The 26,394-nt window shown below is 37.0% G+C and overlaps 1 protein-coding gene and 1 pseudogene across 1 annotated transcript in view; both read left to right on the plus strand.

Moving 5' to 3' along the window:
* Positions 1-26,394, plus strand: part of NCK1 (NCK adaptor protein 1) — an 86,218-nt gene that overhangs the window by 21,672 nt on the left and 38,152 nt on the right. Inside the window, 1 exon segment of the mRNA XM_043996138.1 lies at positions 18,797-18,846. The gene's annotated coding sequence lies outside the window, so the exon portion shown is untranslated.
* On the plus strand, positions 19,028-19,211 carry LOC122752399 (annotated as a pseudogene).

Here is a 26,394-nt window from a genome sequence, read left to right on the forward strand (position 1 = left end):
AGAAAGAGAGGAGAAGAGGGCGCTATTAGCAAATGGCTGTTTTTTTCAGTGAAATATGAGGCACGATTCTCAGCTGAGAGGGTGGCATTAGTGGAACTTTGGAAGGTTTGAAGAGTCTTGGAGCTATAGTTCTTTTCTTTTTTTTTTTTTTTGCGGGGCTATGGGGGTTAAGTGACTTGCCCAGGGTCACAGAGCTAGTAAGTGTCAAGTGTCTGAGGCCAGATTTGAACTCAGGTACTCCTGAATCCAGGGCCAGTGCTTTATCCACTGTGCCACCTAGCTGCCCTGGAGATAATAGTTCTGGTGCTAGTCTCCTCTTAGGTCGGATTTGATGTTGGGATGAAATGAGGCACTTACAAGCCATGAAACATTTAACACAAGGAGATTTATTTTGCCTTAACACAATAAGGAGATACAAGAAGGATACAGTAACATTTAGCTTTTCTGGACATAGCCCCACCATTCTCCAAATGCCAATATATCTGGTAAGCTGGGCAAGGTAAGATTATTCTCATGAGCTTCAGAAATCCACCAAGGTTGAGTGGTATACTCCATGTACCTGAGATTTTTTTATACCCTTAGATAACCAGGAAGATATATGTTAGGTAAGCCATGCCTAATTAAGTCCCAGAGGCGGCTTTGTCTTAGGCTAAATTGTCTGGGGGAAGGAGTGAGGCTGGGATAGAAATTGCAACAGGGAAGCCAGCTTCAGTCCTGGCTAATTAGGTTTCTGGGGTAGCTTGTCATCTTTTAGGTAAAGGCTCCTTGTTGTGGGTGGGAGGAAAGAAGTGGCATTAGGGAAATGCTGGTCCTGTCACAAGGAGGAATGCAAATGTTTAGAAAGTTCATTGTAGTGAATGGGATAGTGAATTCATTTAGGGAAGTATAAAAAGATTGCCGTGTCATTGTGAGGACCCATTTAAAATTATGTAACTTGCAGTGGATCCAGTCAGCATGATTTTGAAATTTTTCTCTTTCTTTCTTGAGCAGCTTATAAATAGGAGGTAAGGCAGTAGATGATGGGAGTAATCCAAGTCTGGGGTTTGATGTGGCAAGATCTTGGATAGAATAAAGGTAGGCAGGTGACATGAACTTATTTACCAAAGGAGCTACATAGATTGGAAGAGAGTATAGTCAGTGGCCTGGGAAAGGAATAAGTGGTGGAGAGGGATTGAAGGTCAAATTGAGGATGAAGAAAAAGGGTTTGGAATTGTAAGGCAGAGAGAATGACAGTAGACTGTGGTCAGACAAAGGGATTTTAGTTCATTAACATGGATGTGTAACAGTTGTGGGTAATGGCAAGATCAAGAAAAAGCATGCCTATCTGTGTGTAGCAGAGGTGAGGTAGAGAAGTAGGTCACGGGACATGAATATGGAATTGGGCGATTAGAGTGCTTGAGGGGGTACCAATATATTAAAGTTCCATAGAAAGGGGGCAGAAGTTGGGAAGGAGACAAAGACTGTGAACCAGGCACTAAACTCATAGAGAAAAAAAAGGGGAATGTTCTTTACATCAGTAGCCAACAGCTACCAGAATCCTAATTGACTAATAAATGTGGATTGAGAAAACCTTAAAGGAGAAGTGATAGTGATAGTGGTAGTGGTAGAGGGAGAGCACTAGGTTGTAAGGAGATTTCCCATTTCTCCTCCTTCTACCCCTAGTGACCAGTGATTGATTGCTGGAGGAAGGGAATGAGTGAAAGTGCAGGCATCCTTGGAAAGGGCAGCCAGGAAGGATGTTTTATCAGGAGGGAACCTGGTCTCATTGAGTGGAAGAAGATGCAAGGAATGAGAAGGAGAAGATTTGAGATGAAATCTAGTTTGTTACCTATGGAGCAGGCATTCCAGAGTGGAAGGGTTGGGTAACTTTAGGATTGATTTTTTTGGAGGCAGGATGGTTGAGGGGCATAGGAGTAAGGTAATGGTCAGTGGTGGATGGAAAACAGGCTTTTAATAATGACCTCCACAGGTTCAGAATCGCTGGAACATAGTGGGTATGGGGTGGAATTATGTAAATTATGATGGGGTGGAATTATGTAAATCACTAAGGAATGAGAAAGGTTAGGTTATCATTGGCCACAGGGGTTCACCCTTGGATAGGGTGGTGTTGTCCCATAACATCAGGTGATTCTCTGTCTAGAAAACAAGGGTCAGGGGTGTATTTAGTACTCTGGGTTGGGACAAGGGAAAACTCTGTGGAGCTATAGGTGGCTGGAGAGGGTACCTGCAATGTGAAGGAAATTGGTTGGTGTCTACTGTTGCTGCTTTCTGTTTGCTGCTTCCACAGCTCAGCTATTTTGGTTTCCAGGGTTACAACATATTATGTTGAGGGACTCTTCCAAAATGTTAAGAGATTTCCCATCCTTTTGCATTTTCTGGATTCTATCTTTTGTGGACTCTTATGATAGTCCAAACAGAGTTGAGACTCTCTTGATTTATTAGCAGAGGCTCCAGGTATTTGGATGGTGGTACAAAATAATTCACTTCCTTTCCCCATAGGTTTCAAGTATAGTATACTGCTGCTTCGTACAGTTTCTTTCATACTAGGATCCATAATATATTTTCTTTTGATTTTACTAGCTACCTCTCCCCCTCTCCCCCAAAACCAAACCCGCCTTTAGTAATTGAATACTCATTTTTTTTTTTAAACCTAAATGTAGGATTTTACATTTATCTTTGTTGAGTTTCATCATGTTAGTTTTCGGACCATTCTGGACTGCCAATATATATGTTTTTGTATCATGATTCCCTCCCCATTGTGCCATATACAAATCTGAGTTTCAAAAATATTCACATTAATCTTAACCAGATGAAGGGTGATGGTGTTTTAGACTTTCACAGTAAAGTGATTATTTCATATTAACAGAGACTACCCTCATACATTCTAAGAAATAGATTGTCCTTTTCAAACTAGGGTACTTGTGTGGGGTACATTGTTTTATGTTTTCATCTAAGTCATTAGTTATTGTTGAATTGCATAGGGGCAAGATCAAGAGTCTTTAGAAACCTCACTTGAGACCTTTAGGTTGACACTGAATTATTAATTACTATTACTTGGTTTGTATTAGTGGTTCAACTGTTTGCAATTTTACCTAATGCTGTTGTTATTCAGTCTACATTTCACCTCCACTAAGAATATGATGGGAAATTTTGTCAGATGCTTTGCAGAAGTCAAAGTATACAGTGTTTATGCTATCTTTTGATCTACCAATCTAGTTAGAAAAAGAAATGAGTTAACCTTTCTAAAGAGAAAGTATGAACTAATAATGAAAGACATTTTGCAAAGGTGTTGAACAGTGTAAAGAAAGAGCACTAGGTCTGAAATTGGGCACTTCATTTTAAATCTTGGCTTTGCTACTTTTTACCACTTCGGTTTACTTTGGATAAGTTACTTGGCCATTCTGGGCCTCAGTTTCTTATTTAGTGTTGGACTAGATGACTTGAGAACCTTTCTCTTTATAAGTCCTCCATATACTGAGTAAATTGCCTTTGAGTAATTCCAAGTACCATTTATTATAATTACCAATTACTTCCGTCCTTAAAACAAGTTCTTTCAGCACCTTTCCTAGTTAATATTTTGATATTCTAATTTCAGTTACATTTACTTAAAACTAATAATACATAATTATGAAATATTAAAAAACTAGTTTTTGTTTAGACTGGCTTTCCATCTACTAAGTCCTGATTATTGAGGCTCTACTCTATTGTTTTAAACATTGTCCTGGATTCCTACAGAAGTGATCAATCTGTAAACATTTATCAGATGCCCAACTATGTGCCAGGCACTGTACTAAGATAGAGATTATGAAGGAAAAAAATGCTATAAAAGTTCACATTTGTGTTAATAAATACCTGTTAATTTCAGCTCAGTAAAGCAGCCAACAAGACAAACTTTAATTCAGAAAGTGAAGTTTAATTTCAGAGTTGAATTTTACACTTAAGTTGTCAGGAATATTCACTTAACCTCACTGTCATGAAGGAGATTATTGATGGTGTCGATTTTCACATGCAAGGTGGATGTCTCTAACAGAAGTGACATAATATCTCTTTAAAAAAGTTGTCCTTATCCAGGCCAGAATGCCTGACTTGAGGCTACATTCTCTACTCCCCTGTTAGGAATTCAGCTGGGTGACTGAATTAGTGTTCAGAGAAGAGATCAAAAGGATTGATGTCTAGCAGAAATAGAATTCTGGAGAATTAGGTTAAAATACCAAAGTCAATTCAGTTCAACACACATTTATTCAGTAAGGCAGTATGTTAGGCAGTGGGGATAAAATAAAAAATGTTACAGTTCCTGACCTCAATGAGTTTGCAGAAATGTAGTCTGGTGGAATACTGAGAAGGAGATCTGACATGTGTACCCTTAAGATTCTGGGTACTTTGAGATCTCTGTTTTGTTAGGATTATGCATCCTCAGGGGATTTCCATGTAAACATTTTATGTGAGCAACAGTAAACATTCATTAAACGCCTCCTATTGGCAATATATAGTTTCAGGTACTAGGGAATATAGGATTAAATAAGATAGAATTTAATGTGGGATTTAGGAACCAAACCCCTGGTAATATGAAGCTTACCTTGAGTCAAAGTGAATTAAAGAATGACATTCTGGGTGTGGAAGAAACATTTGGAGAGTCTCCTAGACTTTTGAAGAACATTGAACTACATTAGAGGCTGGGCTTGGGAGGGAAAGGAGAGGAACTTGTAGATGATAGAAGAACATAGAAAGGGAAACTGGGTGGGTTGGGAATCTATGCTGAAACCAGGGCAGAACCCAGGACTAGGGAGAAGAATATTAAGTTTTCTATTGTACCCTTAATTTCTTCCTGTTTCTGGCATTTGAGAAAGCCACCATAGCTGAGCATTTTTATGAATCCTCCCACGTTCTAATAGCTATTTGCACCACTATATTAATTGTACTGCTGCTACTAGGCGTAGCCAAGAGAATAAATATCTCATTGATTTGAATGAGAAGTTACTTAATTTCTTTCTCTTTCCTTCTATTACTTAATTTTTTTTTTAACTTAAACAGTGAGGCATTGGTAACTTTGGAGGATGGAAAGGAAGGGGAGGCACCCAGTATAGATGACTTTTTTCAAGCAGTTTAGCTAACAAAGGGAGGAGAAACATAAGAAGAGAAAGTAACTAGTGGAGATGATGCAATCTAGAGATAATTTCTTAATTATGGAGGAGAGCTGGGCATATTTGTACATGACAGGAAAGGACCCAGCAGATAGGTAAAAATCAAAGTTTAGAGATAGGGAATGATAGTGGAAGTAGTCTGTTTAAAGTGAGAGGAAATGGGATCAAGGGTACTTGTAAAAGGTGGGGCTTGGTCTTGGCAAGGATAAGTAGCACCTCTTTATCAGAGTTGTATGGAAAGTGGAGATAGTGGGTGATGATGTCAGTGATATGAAATGATGTTGACATTACTAAATTCACCTACCCTTGTTCTTAATTTCCTTATCATTGTTCACAACATCACTATCCTTCCAAGCACTTGAATTCACTACCTCATGGTCACTCTCAAATCTTGATCTTCAATCTCATTCACCCCACATTGCCCTGCTTTGCAGTTATGCAAAATACTGCCATATCTTGTAGTTTCTACCTTTACAAATATCTCTTATATAATGCCCTCTTCTATTCACACAGCCATTACCCTACTTTGGATCTTTATTATCTCTTGCCTAAACCATTGCCCATAGCCTTCTAATTTGTTTCCGTGCCTCATTTTTCTTTACTCTCATCCCTTAGTCTTAATCCCTTTATTTAGAATCCCTTTGGTGACAGGGATGTTTGCTTTTACTTTGTGTCCCTAGAACTTACTTCAGTGCTTCACTTTAGTAAGGACTTAATGAAATAATATTTGTTGATATGTTATATGTATATATACACATACATGCACATATGTGACCCATTGAATGTAAGCTACTTGAGCCCAGATACAATTTTTTCTTTTTCTTTGCATCCCCATTGCTCAGCCCAGGAAGTGTTTAATAAATTCTTTCGCTTTTCTTCCTTCTTTCCTTCCTTTTCTTCTAGTCTTCTTTCCTTTCTTCCTTTTACTCATTCTTGTCACTCTTCTTTTCAAGAATCATTCATTTAACCAACATTAAGTGCTTACTATGGGCCAGGCACTATGCTAAAAGCACTGGGGATACAAAGAAAAAGAAAAAAATAGCTCTTCTCCCCAAGGAGCATACCTTATTACGTAGAGACACAATACACATAGGGGAGAGATCATCAGAAATACTGTCTTTTCCTCAGTTAACAGAGTCTTCAGTTTTTTCAAATACTACCCTACTATGTTTGCTTCTGTATGGTTTTTTGTTTTTTGTTTTTTGTTTTGGTGAGGCAATTGGGGTTAAGTGACTTGCCCAGGGTCACACAGCTAGTAAGTGTCAAGTGTCTGAGTTCTGATTTGAACTCAGGTACTCCTGATTCCAGGGCTGGTGCTTTATCCACTGCGCCACCTAGCTGCCCCTGCTTCTGTATGTTTTGTAACTAATTTGTTTCATTGATTGACCTCTCTTTTCATTTTATTTCTTTTCCTTTTTTGTATTTTCTTTTCTTTTTTTAAATCTTAACAGTATTTTTTTTCTGGTTACATGTAAAGATATTTTTCAACATTCATTTTTATAAGATTTTGAATTCCAAATTTTTCTCCCTCTCCAAGATGGCAAGCAATCTGATATAGGTTATATATGTAAATCACATTAAATATATATTTCATATTAGTCATGTTGTGGAAAAAAGAATCAGAACAAAAGGGAAAAAATCTCAAGAAAGAAAAAAACCCCCAAAGTGAAAGTAGTATGGTTCAATCTGCATTCATGTTTCACAGTTCTTTTTTTCTGGATGTGGAGAGCATTTTCCATCATAAGTACTTTGGAATTATCCTGGGTCATTGTATTGCTCAGAAGAGCCAAGTCTATCACAGCTGATCATCACACAATGCTGTTGATACTGTATACAATGCTCTCCTGGTTCTGCTCATTTCACTCAACTTCAGTCTACTTAAGTCTTTCCAGGTTTTTCTGAAATCTGCCTGCTCATCATTTCTAAGAGCACAATAGTATTTCATTACATTCGTACACCACAACCTGTTCAGCCATTCTCCAATTTATTGGCATCCTCTCAATTTCCAATTTTTTGCCACCACAAAAAGAGCTGCTGTATTTTTTTTGTACGTGTAGCACCTTTTCCTTTTTTATGATCTCTTTGGGATATAGACCTAGTATTGGTATTGCTGGTCAAAGTGTATGCACAGTTTTATAGTCCTTTGGGCATAGTTCCAAATTGCTCTCCAGAATGGTTGGATCAGTTCACAATTCCACCAACAATGCATTAGTGTTCCAGTTTTCCTACAACTTCTCCAACATTTATCATTTTCCTTTTTTGTCATATTAGCCTATCTGATAGGTGTGAAGTGGTACCTCAGAGTTGTTTTAATTTGCATTTCTCTAATAAATATTGATCTCTCTTTTACCAAATCACTTTGATGCTGCCTTCTTATAATAGGTAACTAGTGCAAAGGAAGATAATCTATCATTACTTGATTTCAAAGTACCTTATAAGGTAATGATCATCAAAATGTTTCGGTACTGATTAAAAAAATAGAGAGGTCAGTCAGTGGAACAGATTGGATCACAAAAGCAAACAAATGGAGTATCATAGTGTTTGATAAGCTCAAGGACCCTGTTTACTGAGTAAAGGACCCTATTATTTGACAAAAACTGCCAGAAATCTGTATAGCAGTCTGGCAGAAACTGGGTTCAGAATAACACCTTCTAGCATATGCCAAGAAAAGCTTTACATAGATGCATGATTTAGACATAAGAAGTCACTAATAAATTAGAGGAGCAAGGAGTAAATCACTTTTCTTGAATAGAATTTCATTTTCCAAAATATATGTAAAAACAAAATTTTAACATCAATTTTTAAAAAATTTTGTGTTTCACTTTCTCTTCTTCCCTCCATTCCCACCCCCACCCACAAGAACTCAAACAAAATAAATGACTTTTCAGACCTATGAACAGAAGAAAAATTCATGAGTAAAGATAGAGAATAATAAGATAAAATGGAAATTTTTAATTATATAAAATTTTTAAAAAATTTGCACAAACAAATCTCCTGGTTTTAGAAAGCTATCATGTAAAGCTCCATTTATTCTTTTGCTTTCTAGTGTTTTTAATAGGAATGAATGTTGTATTTTGTCAAAATCTTTTACTTCATCGATTTATATAATTATGTGGAACTTTATTTTTGTTTTTAATTAGTGATATGGCCAATTATGCTTATAGTTTTCCTAATATTGAACCAGCCTTGCATTCTGGCTATAAATCCAACCTGTGCATAGTGTATAATCTTTGTGAAATCTTGCTAGTATTTTATTTAAAATTTTTACATCAGTATTCATTAGAGAAATTGGCCTGTGGTTTTCTTTACATGTTTTTGCCCTCCCTGTTTTACTTATCAAAACTATATTTGTGTTATAGTAGGAATTTGTTAGGACTCCTATATTTTCAAATAGTTTACATAGACTTGGAATTAATCGTTCTTTCAATGTCTGGTAGAATTTATTTGTAAATCCATCTGGTCCTGGAGGTTTTTTCTTAGAGAACTCATTTGTTCAGTTTCTTTTTCTAAGACAAGGTTATTTAAGTCTATTTCCTCTCCTATTAATCTGAGCAATTCATATTTTGTAAATATTCATCCATTTCATTTAGATCATGTTTTATTGGCATATAATTGGGCAAAATAACTCCTAATAATTATTTTAATTTCATCTTCATTGGTTGTGCATTCGCCCTTTTCATTTTTGAGACTGGTAATTTGATTTTCTCCTTTCTTTAAAAAAAAATCAAATTAGCTAATAGTTTATTGTTATTTTTTTAAACAAAATAGAACCAGCTCCTAATTTTATTAGTTTGATGGTATTTTTCCTTTCAATATTATTAATTTCTTTTATTTTCAAGTTTTCTATTTTCATGCTTATTTAGGAATCTTTAACTTGTTCTTTTTCTAGTTTATATTTTTAAAGTTTCATGCCTGATCTATTGATCTTCTCTTTCTTTATTGATGTAAGCATTTAGAGATATAAATCTCCCCCCAAGTACTGCTTTAGCTGCATCCTACAGATTTTATTATGTTGCATTATTGTTGCCTTTCTAATTAAATTATTGATTGTTTCTATGATTTGTGGTTTGACCCATTCATTCTTCAGGATTATATTATTCAGTTTTCAAACTAAAAAAACTTTTTAGTTTATGCTTCCAAGACCTTTTTTTATTTAAATTTTTTAAAATTTCATTTTCAACATTTGTTTTTTATAAGATTTCTTGTTTCAAATTGTTTTCTCTGCCTCCTGTCCCTCCTCCCCTCCCCAAGACAGCAAGTAATCTGATATAGGTTATATATGTACAGTCACATTAAACATATTCTGCATTAGTCATGTAATCAGAGCAAAAAGGAAAAACCTTAAAAAAACAACAACAACAACAACAAAAACAAAAGAAATAGTATGGTTCAATCTGCATCCAGATTCAACAGTTCTTTTTTTTTTTCCCTGGATTTGGAGACCATTTTCCATCATGAGTTCCTCAGAACTATCCTGGACCACTGCATTGCTGAGAAGAATCAAGTCTATCACAGTTGATCAACACACAATGTTGTTGATACTGTGTACAATGTTCTCCTGGTTCTGCTCATCTCACTTATCATCAGTTCATGCAAGTCCTTCTAGGTTTTTCTGAAATTGCCTGCCCATTGTTTCTCACAGCACATTGGTGTTCCATTACCTTCATATACCACAACTTGTTCAGCCATTCCCTAATTGATGGGCATCCCCTCAATTTCCAATTCTTTGCCACCACAAAAAGAGCAGCTATAAATATTTTTGTACATGTGGGTCCTTTTCCCTTTTTTATGATCTTTTTGGGAAAAAGTCCTAATAGTGGTATTGTTGGGTCAAAGGGTATGCACAGCTTTATAGCCCCTTGGGCATAGTTCCTCCCCCCCCCACCCTGCAGAGCAGTGAGGGTTAAGTGACTTGCCCAGGGTCACACAGCTAGTAAGTGTCAAGTGTCTGAGGCCAGATTTGAACTCAGGTCTTCCTGACTCCAGGGCAGGTGCTTTATCCACTGTGCCACCTAGTTGCCCCCTGGGCATAGTTCCAAACTGCTTTCCAGAATGGTTAGATCAGTTCACAGCTCCACCAACAATGCATTAGTGTTCCAATTTTTCCACAGCTTCTCCAGCATTTATTATTTTCCTTTTTTGTCATATTAGCCAATCTGATAGGTGTCAGGTGGTACCTCAGAGTTGTTTTAATTTGCATTTCTCTAATCAATAGTGATTTAGAAGATTTTTTCATATGGCTACAGATAGCTTTGATTTCTTCATCAGAAAACTGCCTGTTCATAGTCTAGGATAATTTTAACAAAATGTACTTTTCCTGCTTATCTCTTAATTAGATCTGTTTTTGCTTTTGTTTTGTCTGAGATCATAATTGCTATCCCTGCCTTGTTTTTTACTCTACATGCATATTTCTGTTTCAAGTATGTCTTTTGTAAATAACCTATTACTGAAGTGTGGTTTCTTTTTTTTTTTTTTTTTTTTAGTGAGGCAATTGGGGTTAAGTGACTTGCCCAGGGTCACACAGCTAGTAAGTGTGTGTTAAGTGTCTGAGGCCGGATTTGAACTCAGGTACTCCTGACTCCAGGGCCGGTGCTCTATCCACTGCGCCACCCAGCTGCCCCGAAGTGTGATTTCTAATCCATTCCAATATCCTCTTCCATTTTAACAAGTGAGTTTATCTGATTCACGTTCATAATTATGATTGATAACTGTATCTCCATCTTACTCTGTTTATCCTTCTCTCTTTTTTTTACCTTGTCCTCCCCCTCTGTGTGTGTGTCTTTCTGTCTGTCTCTCTCACATTTCTGCTTTGAACTAGTTCAAATGTTGCCCACTCCCTCTTCCATTTTCTCTTCTTCTGTAGAAACTCTTCCTTGTGTGCCTCTTTTATGTGAGATAAATTTTCCTATCCTTCCCCTCCCTTCTTCCACTGCATCCCTCTTTCTCACTCTTCCATTTTTTTTGAGATTGTCCCGACATAATAGACTCTCACCTATTCCCTCTGTCCTAGTACACTCCTTCTAACTGTCTTAATAGTGATAAAATTTTTAGAAATTACATGTGTCATCTTCCTGTATAGGACTATAAACCATTTAGCCTTAAAGTCCATTATAATCTCTCATTCATGTTTATATTTCTGAATCTTGTGTTTGAATGGCATGTTTTCTCTTAAATCAGTTTTTAAATCAGGGATGCTTGAAAATTCTCTATTTCATTAAATATCCATCCTGTACTCCCATTCTCTTCTCCTCCTCCTATAGAATTATATTCATTTTTGCTGGGTAGATCATTCTTGGTTGTAATTCTAGCTTCCTTCCAGAAGATCATATTTCAAGCCCTTCACTTCTTTATAGTGGTTAGGTGCTAAATCTTGTGTGATCCTGACTATGACTACATTGTATTTGAATTCTTTCTTTCAGGCTCCTTACAATATTTTCTCCTTGATCTGGGGAGCTTTGGAATTTTTCTGCAATATTCTTGGAAATTTTCATTCAAGAATCTCAGGACATGATTGGTGGATTCTTTTGGTTTCTACTTTGCCCTTTGGTTCTAGGGTAGTGGGATATTTTTCCTTTATAATTTCTTTAAAAATGGTGTCTAGCCCCTTAAAAAAAACATGGCTTTCAGGTAGTCCAATACTTTTAAAATCCCCTCTTCTTGATCATTTTACCAGGTCATTTGTTTTTCCGATGAGATAATTTCACATTTTTCTCATTTAATTATTAATTTTAGTGTTTTGGCTTTGTTTTATTTTTTCTTGATGTCTCATGGTAAGCTTTCACTTGACCAATTCTAATTTTTAAGGAGTTTTTTTTCTTTAGTGAGAGTTTGTACCTCTTGTCAAGATGCTAATTCTCTTTTCATAATTTTCTTGCATTACTCTTTTCCCAGTTTTTCCTCTGTCACTCTTATTTGATTCTTAATCTTTCAAAAATTTAATAAGTTCAATTAACTTTTTAACTAAAGGTTAGTTAATTGTATTTTTAAGTCTTTTTTTTTTTCTCTTTTTAAAAAAAGCCTACTTTCTTTAGCTCTTCTAGGAATTCTTGTTGGGTTTGTGTCCAATCTGCATTTTTCTTTGAGGCTTTACTAATAAATGCTTTCAAATTTTTGTCTTCTTCTGAGTTGGTGTCTTGAGTTTCCCTGTCTTCATTTAAGCTTTTTGTGGTCAGGTTCTTTGTTGTTGTTTGCTCATTTTTTTTCCAGCCTGTTTCTTTACTTTGGAGTTTGTGTTAGAGTTGGGCTCTGCTCACTTTTGGGAAGATGGCCAACCTGAGCTTCTATAGCTTGATATGGGATCCTGTACTTTTAGGTGGTATGATCTAGGGGAGGAGTCTGGTTTCTTCCTTCCTGTTCTTGGTTCTGGTCTTTACCCACATAAGGTCCCTCATCCATCCTGACTGTGACTAACTTTTCTCCATCCTGGAATTTTGACCCAGAACTGGGTAATAGACTGTGGAGTTGCCAAATGGTACCAGACCCATTGCCAGGTGTTACTGCCACCTCCAAGGCCCACATATAGTGGACCTTCTACTGTGACCAGTATGCTTTGCTTCTAGCTAGCCTCCACCCCTATGGCTGCAGACCTCTCTGTCTATCTAAGCTGCCCTGGGCTGGAATAATGACTAACTGAATTTTTGTTGTAGTTCTCAAAGGAATAACTCCCAAGCTATCAACAGCCATATGGAAAAATGTTCTAAATCACTACTAATCAGAAAAATGCAAATTAAAGCAACACTGAAATCCTGCCTATGCCTAATCAGGTAGGCAAATGTTATAGGGAATTTGGGGGATAGACACACTAATGTTCTGTTGGTGGGGCTATAAATTGATCTAGCATTTCTGGAAAGCAATTTGGGACTATGCTCCCAAACTCACTAACTCACTCAGCTATACAGCTACTAAACTGATACCACAGAGTCCAAAGAAAGGAAAAGACCCATATGTACAAAAATATTTATAACAACTCTTTTTTGTAGTAACAGCCATAAGCTAGAAACTAAATGGAGCAGAGGGTCCTCCTGTTAAGGAATAGCTAAACAAATTATGGTATATACATGTAATGGAATATTACTGTATCGCAGGAGATGACATTCAGTTCTGGGAAACTAGGAAAAGAGCTCTTTGAAGTAATGCAGTGAAGTGGACATGACTAAGAGAACAATTTATACAATGACAGTCTTATAAAGAAAAACAACTTTGAGACTTTAGAATTATGTTTAATGCAATGATAAATTATATTTCTAGAGGACTGAACATGAAGTCCATTACTCACCTTCTACCAGAAAGGTGATAGACTTGAAATGCAGAATGAGACATGCATTTTTTGACATGGCCAGTGTGGGAATTTGTTTTGCTTGACAATGCATGTTCTGAAGTTAAATTTTTTTTTTATTGTTTAGGTTGGGAATGGGAAGGACAGAGGGGAAAGTGATAGTAAATTCTTGTTTTAAAAAAAACTCCAACAACTTATTTATCCCATGTCCTTCATGAAATCTTTCATCGCGCCTGTCTGTCTTCATCTCTCCTCCTTCTGAGCTTCTATACCATTTATCTGTCATTTTTGTCCAGCTATGCCCACCAACTGCCAACCAACTATGACTCACAGCTCAGGAAAAGTAGCTTAACTGTAGTAGTAGGCACCCCAACAGTTAACACTACTGGGACCCTTTCTCTTCAGCTTTTGATGGAAACGTCCTAGGAGTCTGAACCCAAGAACCTTCAGAATACCAGTGCTTCCAGGCCAGTGCCTGAAAGCCTTCATTTTGGAAAGCCTTCATCCCTGTGGAGATGCAGCCTGGAGACTGCTTTTTCAGGTGCTTCAACCCAGAAAAGAAAGTTTTTGCCACTAGAATCCTTGGCATTGTTAAATGTTCAGCAACAGAAACTAATATGATTTTATGAGTGTTTATAACATTAAAGAAGAGCCATTACTATCTGCTTTGTTGCTGCACCCTAAGAGTCATGAAACCTTCCCATCCAACTTGTAACTGAAAACCTTCCATTTGTGTTTTCTCACATTAGAATGTGAGTTGAGATCAGGGATTGTCATTTTCCTTTTGAGTTCTTAGCACTTTGGATATAGTAAGCACTTAATATATGTTTTATTCATTCATCTGTATAGGCAATAGCCCTAACCTATGTATATCTTTTACATGTGGATGATCACATTACAATGGCTGACTACAGAGATGACAGGCATTACTTTTAATACCTTATACTATTTGCTGCTTTCTCTTCATTCCTACAGGTCCCTCTGCTGCCTGGGATTTTCCCAACCCTAGTACCCACTTTATACTCAATCCCAGTGCCAAATCAAGGCAGAATTTGAAGTGATAGGAGTGACTGGAGAAAAGGGAGAAAGAAGGAGAGGGTAAATTGCCATATAAACTCACTTTACTTCCTAGTTCTAGTGCTGGTCTGAAGGACAGATCCTCTTGAGGTTTCTTTGACTAAAGGTTTTTTGACCAGAGACATCAAATTTAGGGGTTCCAGATTTATTCTGTGGCCTTTTGGGTTTAGGGTCCCTATAATTTGTGTTCTACTGGTCCAGCACTGATTGACTAGTGCTCATAGATTGATCTATATTCCTACAGGATATAAAATTTGAATTTGCAGAAATGATAAAAGTAGAAATCTTATGTTTTCAGGTAATGGATTTGGTATTGAATACCTATTGAGTAATAATTCCTTTAAGACTGAAATTCTTCATATTGGGTTACCATATATCAGGATATAACTATAATACAGAAATTCGTAACCTGGAGTCTGAATTTGTTTAAAAAATACTTTGATAACTTTTCCCAAAATAATTAGTTGCTTTTTGCTCTAAGTATTTTATTTTGTATATTTAAAAGCATTATTCTGAGAAGGGGGTTCATAGGTTTTATCAGACTGTTAAAGAGATCTATGACACAAAAAAGGTTAAGAAAGCAAGTTGTAGTGGGATTAGATTTAAATCTGCATAACATACCAGTTGTAGATTGGTTTTCCTGAGCTTTCTATTGTTTCTATTTTCTTTATGAAACCCTTTGATCTGTGACAATCTTGAGAAAATGAAGGCTAGCCTACATGATCTTTAAGGGACTCCTTTAGTTTTATAAATAATAACATTAGGGGTAGCTAGGTGGTACAGTGGATAAAGCACCAGCCCTGGATTCAGGAGGACCTGAGTTCAAATCTGGCCTCAGACACTTGACACTTACTAGCTGTGTGACCCCAGGCAAGTCACTTAACCCTCATTGCCCTGAAAAAAAATAACACCCCCAAACAATAATAACATTAAATTCATAAAATTTCTTGAATGTGAGTTTTTAATTAAATTTTATTTTTCAGTAAGCAGATTTCTATCTCTTTCACCCCAACAAGAGAAAAATAAAAATAAAATCTTATAAATATGTGTGGTCAAGCAAAACAAATTTCTTCATCAGCCATGTCCAAAAAGAACTACAGAAATATGCACGTACATGGACATGGACACTCTAGCCATGTCCAAAAGGAAACACACACACACACACACACACACACACACACACACACACACACCTATTCATACATATATACGTATTGTATGTCTGTATATCTACACACATACCTTATTCTGTATTGTATAATATTAGAATGTGGGTAGCATGTTTTATCATTAGTCTTCTGGAGTCATAATTTTTTTTTTTTTTTTAGTGAGGCAGTTGGGGTTAAGTGACTTGCCCAGGGTCACACAGCTAGTAAGTGTGTTAAGTGTCTGAGGCTGGATTTGAACTAAGGTACTCCTGACTCCAGGGCTGGTGCTCTATCCACTGCGCCACCTAGCTGCCCCTTCTCTGGAGTCATAATTGACCAAGAGTTTCTAAGTCTTTCTAAATGGTGGCCACTGTATAAATTGCGCTCCTACTTCTATTCACTTCATTCCACATCAGTTAATACAAGTCTTCTAAAGTTTCTCTTTCACCATTTCATAGATCACAATTGTATGCCATAAACTTGTTCAGCCATTCCCATTTCAATTCTTTGCCACCTCAAAAAGAACTTTTTTGTACATCATTAGAGTTTTACTTAAGACATCCTTCTTGGGGGCAGCTAGATGGCGCAGTGGATTAAGCATTGGCCCTGGATTCGAGAGGACTTGAGTTCAAATATGGCCTCTGACACTTGACACTTACTAGCAGTGTGACCCTGGACAAGTCACTTAACTCTCATTGTCCCACCTTCCCACCCCCCCCCCCCAAAAAGATATCCCTTTCTTAACCTACCCTCCTAATTTTCCCTTCTTTCCTTTCCCTCTTATTTTCCCTGTTGAGTGACCTGTGTTTCTATATTTAACTCTGTGTGTGTGTGTGTGTGTGTGTGTGTGTGTGTGTGTGTGTGTGTGTGTGTGTATCCTTCCTTCCTTTGACCAGTTTTTTGTTTTGTTTTGTTTTGTTTTTTTGGTGGGGCAATGATGGTTAAGTGACTTGCCCAGGGTCACACAGCTAGTAAGTGTCAAGTGTCTAAGGCCAAATTTGAACTCAGGTCTTCCTGAATACAGGGCTGGTGATTTATCCACTGTGCCACCTAGCTTCCCCCTTTTACCAGTTTTTAGATGTTTCAAGTATTAGTCACTTCTCTGTTCCTCCTTTGTTTGTATTGATATTTATTTCACACCCTTATTGTGTGAGATAGTTTCCCCTAACTTTTCTTTTCCTCCGTCTCCCCCAGAGTTACACAGCTAGTAAGTTTCTTGGGTTCTGATTTGAACTCAGGTCTTCCTGATTCCAGGCCAGGTTCTCTACCCATTATGCCACCTAGCTGCCTCTAAAATTTCTTTAAATGTGGCTAAGATCTTTTTTGGTGGCAAGGGGGTCTTGGCTTTTAGGTGGTGCAGTGATTCTTAAATTTTTTTCTTCTTGATCTGTTTCCCAGGTGAGTTGTTTTTGCTGTGACATTTTCTTCTATTTTTCTTCTAGATTTTTTTCCAGTCTTTTGATTTTGTTTTTGACTTTGTTTTAACTTCTGTTTGGTCCATTGTAGTTTTTAGGGACTTTGTTGCTTAGGCAAGGGACTCTTTTGCCAAGCTGTTAATTTCCTTTCCATTCTTTCTTCCATAACACTCATTTCTTTTCCATTTTTATTCTCCAACACTATCATTTCATATGTATAAACATTTTACACTTTTTGTTTTTAATCTTTCCTTCAGATCTTTCAGGAATTATTGTTGAATTTGTGCACAACTATGTTTTTCTTTGAGACTTACGTTGCAGGTGTTTTAGAATCCTTTTCTTCTTATGCATTAATATCTTGAGGGCCCCTATCAACATAATACCTTTTTATAGTGGGATTCCTTTTTTGTTTTCTCATTCTTCCAGCTTACTTTTTTACTTCCAACTTGATGTTAGGATCAGCTTTTGTGCGCTTCTGGAAGTAAGATATGTGGTGATTCTGTTGCTGCTTTCTTGGGCAGAATCTCAGGGTCAGTTCAGGCCTAGATACCAGCAAGCTTTCAATACTCCCAAGGTCATCTGGTCTAGGGCAAAGTGTGATAACTGTCCCGGTATCTGAGCTCTGCAAGTTCCTGACCTGAGTTTTGATCCAAACAACAATAAAATGTTGCTTTACTCACCCCCATCAGCTAGCTGGGAAGCGTTGCTGGTTCAGAGTGGAAGACCTGCAAGCTTACCCTTAGGTCTGGGATTCCTGCCCTGATTATTCCTTTGCAAGCTTCAGACTGAGATGGAAGTTGGAACTAAAAACCTCCATTCTGCTTTTAGTATCTGAACCACACCACTGCTGCTTGCTTTTGAACTTAATCCTCTGTATGCCTCCCAGTACTTTCTACCACTTCCTATCCCTCAACTAATACGTATGGGTTCCCTTCTCAGTCTAACCTGGATCTGTGACCTTAGACTAAATATTGGGAAACAAAGCTGTCATCTATTTCTGCGTATTGCATGAGATGATGGTGTGGGTCTAGGACCTCTTCTTGCACTGGAGTATAGCCTGTGTTGGAATGCTCCCTTCTGATGCGTTCCTATCCATACTACCTCCCTAATGTCCATAGACCTCGCTTTCTGTTTTTTTTTTTTTTGTTTTGTTTTGTTTTGTTTTGATGCCTCCCCGGGCTGGAAAAAATGGTTCACTGTGAACTTTTCTTGGATTTACCCATCAAAAATCAATCTGGTGCATTTTCTAGATTTGTTTATAGGAATTTGGATGAGAAAAGTTTACTTCCTGCTGCTCTGTCCTCTAGCTTCTACCCCTGTGGTTTACTTCTATTAATGAATAATGAAAATGTAATATTAATACTGGGGGCGGCTAGGTGGCATCATGGATAGAATACTGGGCCTCAAGGCAGCAGGACTCATCTTCCTGAGTTCAAATCTGACCTCAGATACTTATTGTGTGACTCTGAGTAAGTCACCTTACCATGTTTGACTCAGTTTCCCCTTTTTTAAAAAATGACTTGGAGAAGGAAATGGCAAACTGCTCTAGTATCTTTGCCAAGAAAACCTTAAATGGGGTCATGAAGAGTTGGACACGACTGAAATGACTGAACCGCATTAATAATATGAATATCATACCAAAATTTAGTAGTTATTGTTTACCAAAACTTAATAAATTATTTTATGTTAAATATTTTGGATAAGTTCCATAATTATTGACTGGAATTTCTCTTTTCATAGGCACACACATTGAATGTAAATTTGAAGAAAGAAGAGTTAATGTAACAAAGGTATGCATATCTTATTCTTTGCCTTTCTAAAATGTAGAATATATTGCTTTCCTACTTTCAGTAATGCTTACAGCAATATCTTTAATTAATAGCACAAATAGTCAGAAGACTAGAAAATTATTTGAAAGGGCAGTATGACTGTATTCAACAAGCATTTATTAAACACTTACTATGTACAAGGTGATTTGATAGGCACTGGGAATCCAAAGACAGAAAAATGAAATAGTCCTTGACTTAAAATAGTCTACTAGGGGGAGGCTTATCCATTGCACTCCAGATGGGCTGACCCCTGTGATTTCCCCAAATGCAGGAAACTCGACTGCATAATTTGTGGTAGTGGGGGACTGTGTTCACGCTATCCCCTAAAAAAAAAAAGAAAAAAGAAAAGAAGAAAAAAAAACTAAAAAAAAAATAGTCTATGTTCTTATAGAGGAACAACACATACATATGTAAGTAAATCCAAACTAAGTTTGAAGTCAATACAAAATAAGCCTAAACTCTACATAGCTAAGGACTTAAGGAAGGGCCTCTTGTAGGAGGTGACATTTGAGCTGAGCCTTGAAGGTGAGAGTGCATTTCTGTGCAAAGGCATGGGTGTGGTAGGTGGAGTTTCCCTGGATGGTAAACAATAAGTAGACTAGTTTGACCAGAATTTAGATTCTGTGAGGGACAGTGATGTGAAATCTTAGTCTAATAACAATAGCTCACATTTACATAGCACTTTAAAATTTTCAAAGTGATAGATTTAAATTTTGTTCTTTCTTGATATCTTCTTTCTTCATATCATAGCTCGTTTGATCCTCACAAATTGTAAGGTAGGTTCAAATCTTATTAATATTTTCCAAATTAGGAAACTGATGAAGCTCAGAGATTAAGTGACTAGCCTGGGGTGATTTAGCAAGTCCGCCAGTGAGGTTGTAGTTGAACCCTTATCTTTTAGCAAGTCTAGTATTTGTTGGAGCCAGATTGTGAAGGGCTTTAAATGCCAAACAAAGAAGTTTGTACTTTAATAAGATTATTAGGGAGCCACTGAAGTTTCTTGAGGAGGGGAGTGATATGTTTAGACCTGTACTTTGGGAATATCAATTTATTGAGTATGTGGAGGATAAATTGGAGAAGGGGAGAGACTGGAGTCAGGGAGAATAATTAGGAAGCTATTCTAATCGTCTAGGTGGAGGTGATGCAATCTTTTTTGTTTGTTTTTTTGCAGGGCAATGAGGGTTAAGTGACTTGCCCAGGGTTACACAGCTTGTAAGTGTCAAGTGTCTGAGGCTATATTTGAACTCATGTCCTCCTGAATCCAGGGCTGGTGCTTTAATCACTGTGCCACTTAGCTGCCCCTGAGGTGATGAAATCTTGAACTAGGATGGTGGTCATGTGAGAAAAAAGAGATGGTGACAGATTCAAGAAATGTGTATGGGAAGTGTCATGGTAGAGTGAAAAGTGTCCAGGAAAATAGGTTGTTAGCAGTGTAAATGCAGCTGAGATCAAGAAGGATGAACACTGAGAAAAGGTCATTGGATTTTGTAATCGAGATGATTGGTAACTTTTGGATAAAGTAGTTTGAATTGATGTTAGAAGCCAGATTGCAAGGGCCTGAGAAGTGAGGGTGAGGCAGGAAAATGAAAGCATTGAATGAAGATGGCTTTGCCTAAGAATTTGGTCTCGAGAGAAGAGATATAAAGGGTGATAGTTTGAGGGGATGGTAGGTTCAAATGAAGGTTTTTTAAGAATGAGAGTACCCAGTCAGCAAATAGGGAGAATGAAAATTAGAGAGATGGATTGATTGAAGCAGCAAGCAACTGACTGAAGAGAATAGGTTCCAGGGGACAAAGATCACCTCTTCATTATAGACTAGGGTGAAGAAAGAATGAGGGATGTTCTTAAGGGGAGATAGGATCTCAAGGGGTGTTAGAGTCGGAAGGGACCTTTAGAGAAGTATAGCATAAGCCATGACTCTATTTACAAATGAGTGACTGAAGTCCAGACTTGCCTAAGGTTACACAGGTACCAAGTGACCAAGCAGTATTTGACCCCAGATCCTTTGTCTCTAAATCTATCCACAATTAGCTTTGAGGTATAGAAAAAGGGATTAAGAGAGAGTTGCCAACACTGGATTTCCTTAGTTGTGTGACCTCTAGTACTATTTAGTAGCTTCTTATTCAGTCATTTCAGTCTTGTTCAACTCTTCATGACCCCATTTGGGGTTTTATTGGCAGAGGTACTAGAGTGGTTGCCATTTCCTTCTCTAGTTCATTTTACAAATGAGGAAACTGAGGCAAACAGGATGACACAACTAGTAACTGTCTGAGGCCAGATTTGAACCCTGGAAGATGAGCCTTCCTGACTCTAGGCCTCTATCCACTGTGCCACATATTCCATATGAGTGGCACATGAGTGGAAATGGAAAAGGTAGATGGTGGGGATAACCATCATTCAGTAAGGAATGAAAAGGTAGGATTAAGGGACCAAGGGATTGAGAACGGAGGGCATTATATTGTTGAACTGATTAATGAATTCTACATTTAGCCTTGGCAAAGGAGGGAAATGAAGTCAGAGCAGGAATAATGGCCTGGGAGAGATGCCAGAACCAAGTGACTGGAGGTCAAGGTAACCCTGAAGTTTAAGGGGACAGACTGTTGATTATAAAGCAGTTTAGCCATAGACATTCTATGGATGAATTGGGGAACTGTTTCCATGATTTCGGCTATTAACTACTCATTTCTTACTGTATTCTGTAGTTTATTTCTCTTTCATTTCCTCGGTTCTCCTAACTTCCTACAAATTCTAATTGAGTATTTCCTAAATCTCTTCCTTTTATCTCCAACAAACATTTCTCACCTTGTTCCCAGTTTTTACTGACAACTTGCTCTACAGTGACAGCTTTTGTAGCTCTTTTCACCTTAAATAGAAGTCCTTTTAGAGCCTGTGAGCTTCTGCTGAAGAGAATATAGAAATATTTCTTACTAACTTTTGAGCTGATCTTTTATTATAATCATTCGAAATCTTTTCTCTGTAATATGCACTTAAATATCCCATTTACTCAGCCTTTTCTATCCTTATAAGATGTAACCTGCTCCTGCCTAAATATTTCAAACCTTCTTCTGCTATAGAAATAGGTATATTTATAGATTTTTTAAAACTTGATTTATTTTTAGGCTGATACAAAGTTCCATCTTGATTGTGGGTTTTTCTTTCTTTCTTTCTTCTTTCTTTCTTTCTTTCTTTCTTTCTTTCTTTCTTTCTTTCTTCTTTCTTTCTTTCTTTTCTTTCTTTCTTTCTTTCTTTCTTTCTTTCTTTCTTTCTTTCTTTCTTCCTTCCTTCCTTCCTTCCTTCCTTCCTCCCTCCCTCCCTTCCTTCCTTCCTTCCTTTCTTTTTTTTTTTGTGGGGCAATTGGGGTTAAGTGACTTGCCCAGGGTCACACAGCTAGTAAGTGTTAAGTGTCTGAGGTTGGATTTGAACTCAGGTCCTCCTGAATCCAGGGCCGGTGCTCTATCCACTGCACCACCTAGCTGCCCCAGAGTGTTGTTTTTTTTTTTTTAAATTTCAATCCAGACCTATGATTTCATTGGTATATGGAGCATTCTCATAAGTAACTTCCTTTTTCTAGTGCAGATGGATACCTAGATACTCTGAAATTTATAATCTTAGAAAGTTGTTTAGGTCTCTGAGAGGTTGTTACTTGCCTACAGTCAAAAGGCCATTATGTGTCAGATGTTAGACTGGAGCCCAGGAACACAGATCATTCTGACTAAGAGGCCACCTGCACTAGACCAGGATGTCTCTCATCTAGTCACTGTATTTTAGTTTCTATTGCTCTTGTCATATTTTATTCTGAAGGAGTCTGATTTCTTTGCATTTTGTCTAAATTCTGGCACTAATGAGATGGTATCCAGATAGCCAAAATGTAGGGTGCTATCATGGTCATTCTGCCCTGTACTCCAAAACACAGGAGCTGTAATCATGCTGCCGACGTAATTTCAAAAACAAAAAACTTACAATATAAATAGAGATAAAGGGAAATTACACTGTGCTAAAAGGAAGCATAGACAAGCTAATATCAGTATTAAACGATATGTTCCAAATACAATTTATATGTAAGTTTATAAAGAAAAACTGAATTCTAAGAAGATGTGGATAGCAAAACAATAGTAGTTGAAAACTGTAATGTCCATCTGTTAGATTTGGGCAAATTCAATAGACAAAAAAGGGAAATATAGATTTGGGCAGGTTGCTATAAAAACTAGAGCTAAAAAAACTTAAGGATATCTTCAGAATGTATTTGGGGATATATATTTCTCAGTACTCAGTGGAACTTTTACAAAAATTTTCTGTTAGGAATTTATAAATTCATCCTTTTATAAAAATTTTCTCTGTTGGGAATTTATAAATGCATCCTTTACTGGTCATAATGATAAAAATAGTATTCAGTTTAGGAAACACAAATGTAAAAGGAGATTCAGTAATGAAATCCTAAGTAACAAGTAACAAATTAGCAATCCAAAATTTGGATGCAGCTAATGGAGTCCTTGGGAAAAATTTTATTGCTAAAACATATATTAACAACTTAACTATTCTCAGCAATACAATGATCCAAGACAATACCAAAGGACTAATGGTGAAGCATACTAACCACCTCCAAAGAAAAAACTGATACTGAATGAATATAAAATGAAGCATGCTATTTTTCACTTTCTTACATTTTCCCTTTTATTTGAGTTTTCTTATAGAAAATGACTAATATGACAATGTTTTACATAGTTGCCCATGTATTACTTATAATCTGATTGCTTATCGCCTCAGGGAGGGAGGGAAGCTAGGGTAGAATTTGGAACTCAAAACTTTTTTTTTTAAGTGAGGCAATTGGGGTTAAGTGACTTGCCCAGGGTCACACAGCTAGTAAGTGTTAAGTGTCTGAGGTCAGATTTGAACTCAGGTCCTCCTGAATCCAGGGCCTGTGCTCTATCCACTGCGCCACCTAGCTGCCCTGGAATTCAAAACTTTAAATAAAAATGTTTATTATTTTAAAAACCCCATACATGAACAAAATAGAGGAGAAGATTAATGAATTAAAAACTCATCTTAAAAATCAGAGAACTAATAAAAAAGGACAAGAGATTTTGAAAATTAGACGACAAATAGATAAATGGGAAACAAAAAACTCTATAGAACTGATAACAAATTGGTTCTTTGAGAAGACTAAGACCATTGAAAAACTTTTAGCCAACTTGAATAGGGAAGAAAATTAAAGCAACACAATAGCAAATGAACAAGGTGGAATTTAAAAAACCCCAGAAGAAATAAAAAAGCATTATCAGAACCTTTTATGCATAGTTACATGATAACAAGACAGGACACAAATAGAGGAAAGTCTTCAAAAATATAAAATACCCAAACCAATAGAAGAGGTCTAAAATAGTCCTGTCTCAAGAAAAAATATTAGAACTGGCTATAAAGAACTACCAGAGGAAAAATACTCCTTGCCATGATGGATTCACAGGAGATTTCTATTAAATTTTTTAAATGAGTTAATACCAATACTGTACAAATTATTCTCAAAAAAAGGAAACCCACTACCTAAACCAGGGAAAAGATAAAACAGGAGACTATAAACCAATATCATTAAGAAGTATTGACTTTTTAGTCCTTTAAAGTTTGGAAAGCATTAACCCTGTGAAGGTAGGTGCTGCTATTATCCAATTTTACAAATGAGGAAACAGGCTGAGAATCTTTTTTGTTTGTTTTTTGTTTTTTTGTTTTTGTTTTGGTGAGGCAATTGGGGTTAAGTGACTCGCCCAGAGTCACACAGCTAGTAAATGTTAAGTATCTGAAGCCGGATTTGAACTCAAGAGATTTTTTTGGTCTTTTTTTTTTGGCAGGGCAATGAGGGTTAAGTGACTCGCCCAGGGTCACACAGCTAGTAAGTGTCAAGTGTCTGAGGCTGGATTTGAACTCAGGTCCTCCTGAATCCAAGGCCAGTGCTTTATCCACTGCGCCACCTAGCTGCCCCCCCAGGCTGAGAATCTTAAGCCCAGGTTCACCCAGGCATTAAGTGTCTGAGGCAAGAAGAGTCTAACTCAAGTCTTCCTGACTCTCTTGGGATTCTACCCACTGTGCTACCTGGTTGCCTCCAATTCAGATTTTTAAAATAAAATTCTGTCAAACAAAGTAAAGAATCTTTGATGAAGTCCAATGCTTATTTATGCTAAAATCTCTGCAACATATAGATATTAGAGGATTGTTTAAAATATAATATTTATTTAAAATGAAAAGTAATCATTATGTCTAATGGGCACACACTGGAAATTTCCCCAATAAATATGACAGTAAAACAAAAATACTCATTCTCCCCACTATTTGGTATAATTCTAGAAGTGCTAACCATAGTAGTAAGATAAGAGAAGAAAATTAAAGGAATAAAGATGGGTAGAGAGGAGATAAAACTTTTTTTTTCCTAATGACATCATGGTTTACTTAGAAAATCCTAGGAAAGCAGAAAAGATTCCAATTGAGATAAAAGCTTCAGCAAAATTGCAGACTAGAAAATAAACCTATTAACAATCAATAAGGGGGCAGCTAGGTGGCACAGTGGATAAAGCACTGGCCCTGGATTCAGGAGGACCTGAGTTCAAATCCGACCTCAGACACTTGATACTTACTAGCCGTGTGACCCTGGACAAGTTCCTTAACCCTTATTGCCCTACAAGGAAAAACAATCAATAGCATTCCTATATAAAAATAATAGAATTTAGGAGGCAACAATAAAAAGTGAAATCTCAGTTCAGATAACAACAAAATGCATAAACTATTTAGGACTCAGTCTACCAAAGCACACTGAATACTTATGTGGATTAAATTACAAAAGGCTCCTTAAAGAATAAAGAATAACTTAAATACCTTAAGAAATAATCAGCGATGGGGCAGCTAGGTGGCGCAGTGGATAAATCACCGGCCCTGGATTCAGGAGTACCTGAGTTCAAATTTGGCCTCAGACACTTGACACTTACTAGCTGTGTGACCCTGGGCAAGTCACTTAACCATCATTGCCCCACCCCCCCAAATAAAAATAATAATTAGTGTTCATCAATGGCCCATGCTAATTATAATAAAAATAACCATACTGTTGATTTGCCTTTCTGATGACATAAATCAAAAAAGGGATACTTTACAGAACTTCATAAAATAATAACTCATTTGGAAGAACACAAATCTAGAATATCAGCAGAAATAATTAAAAGAATTAGGGATAGGGGGCAGCTAGATGGCGTAGTGGTTAAAGCACCAGCCCTGCATTCAGGAGTACCTGAGTTCAAATCCGGCCTCAGACACTTGACTGTGTGTCACACTAGCTGTGTGACCCTGGGCAAGTCACTTAACCCCCATTGCCTGCCCAAAAAAACCCACCAAAAAACAAAAGAAGTAGGGATAAAGTGGTAATAGCATTTCTAGACCAAAGACTATGGTTTTTTTTTTTGTTTGTTTGTTTGTTTGTTTGTTTGTTTTTGGTGAGGCAATTGGGGTTAAGTGACTTGCCCAGGGTCACACAGC

This window comes from Dromiciops gliroides, chromosome 3, assembly GCF_019393635.1.
Source record: "Dromiciops gliroides isolate mDroGli1 chromosome 3, mDroGli1.pri, whole genome shotgun sequence".
In the NCBI taxonomy this organism is placed as follows: Eukaryota; Metazoa; Chordata; class Mammalia; order Microbiotheria; family Microbiotheriidae; genus Dromiciops; species Dromiciops gliroides.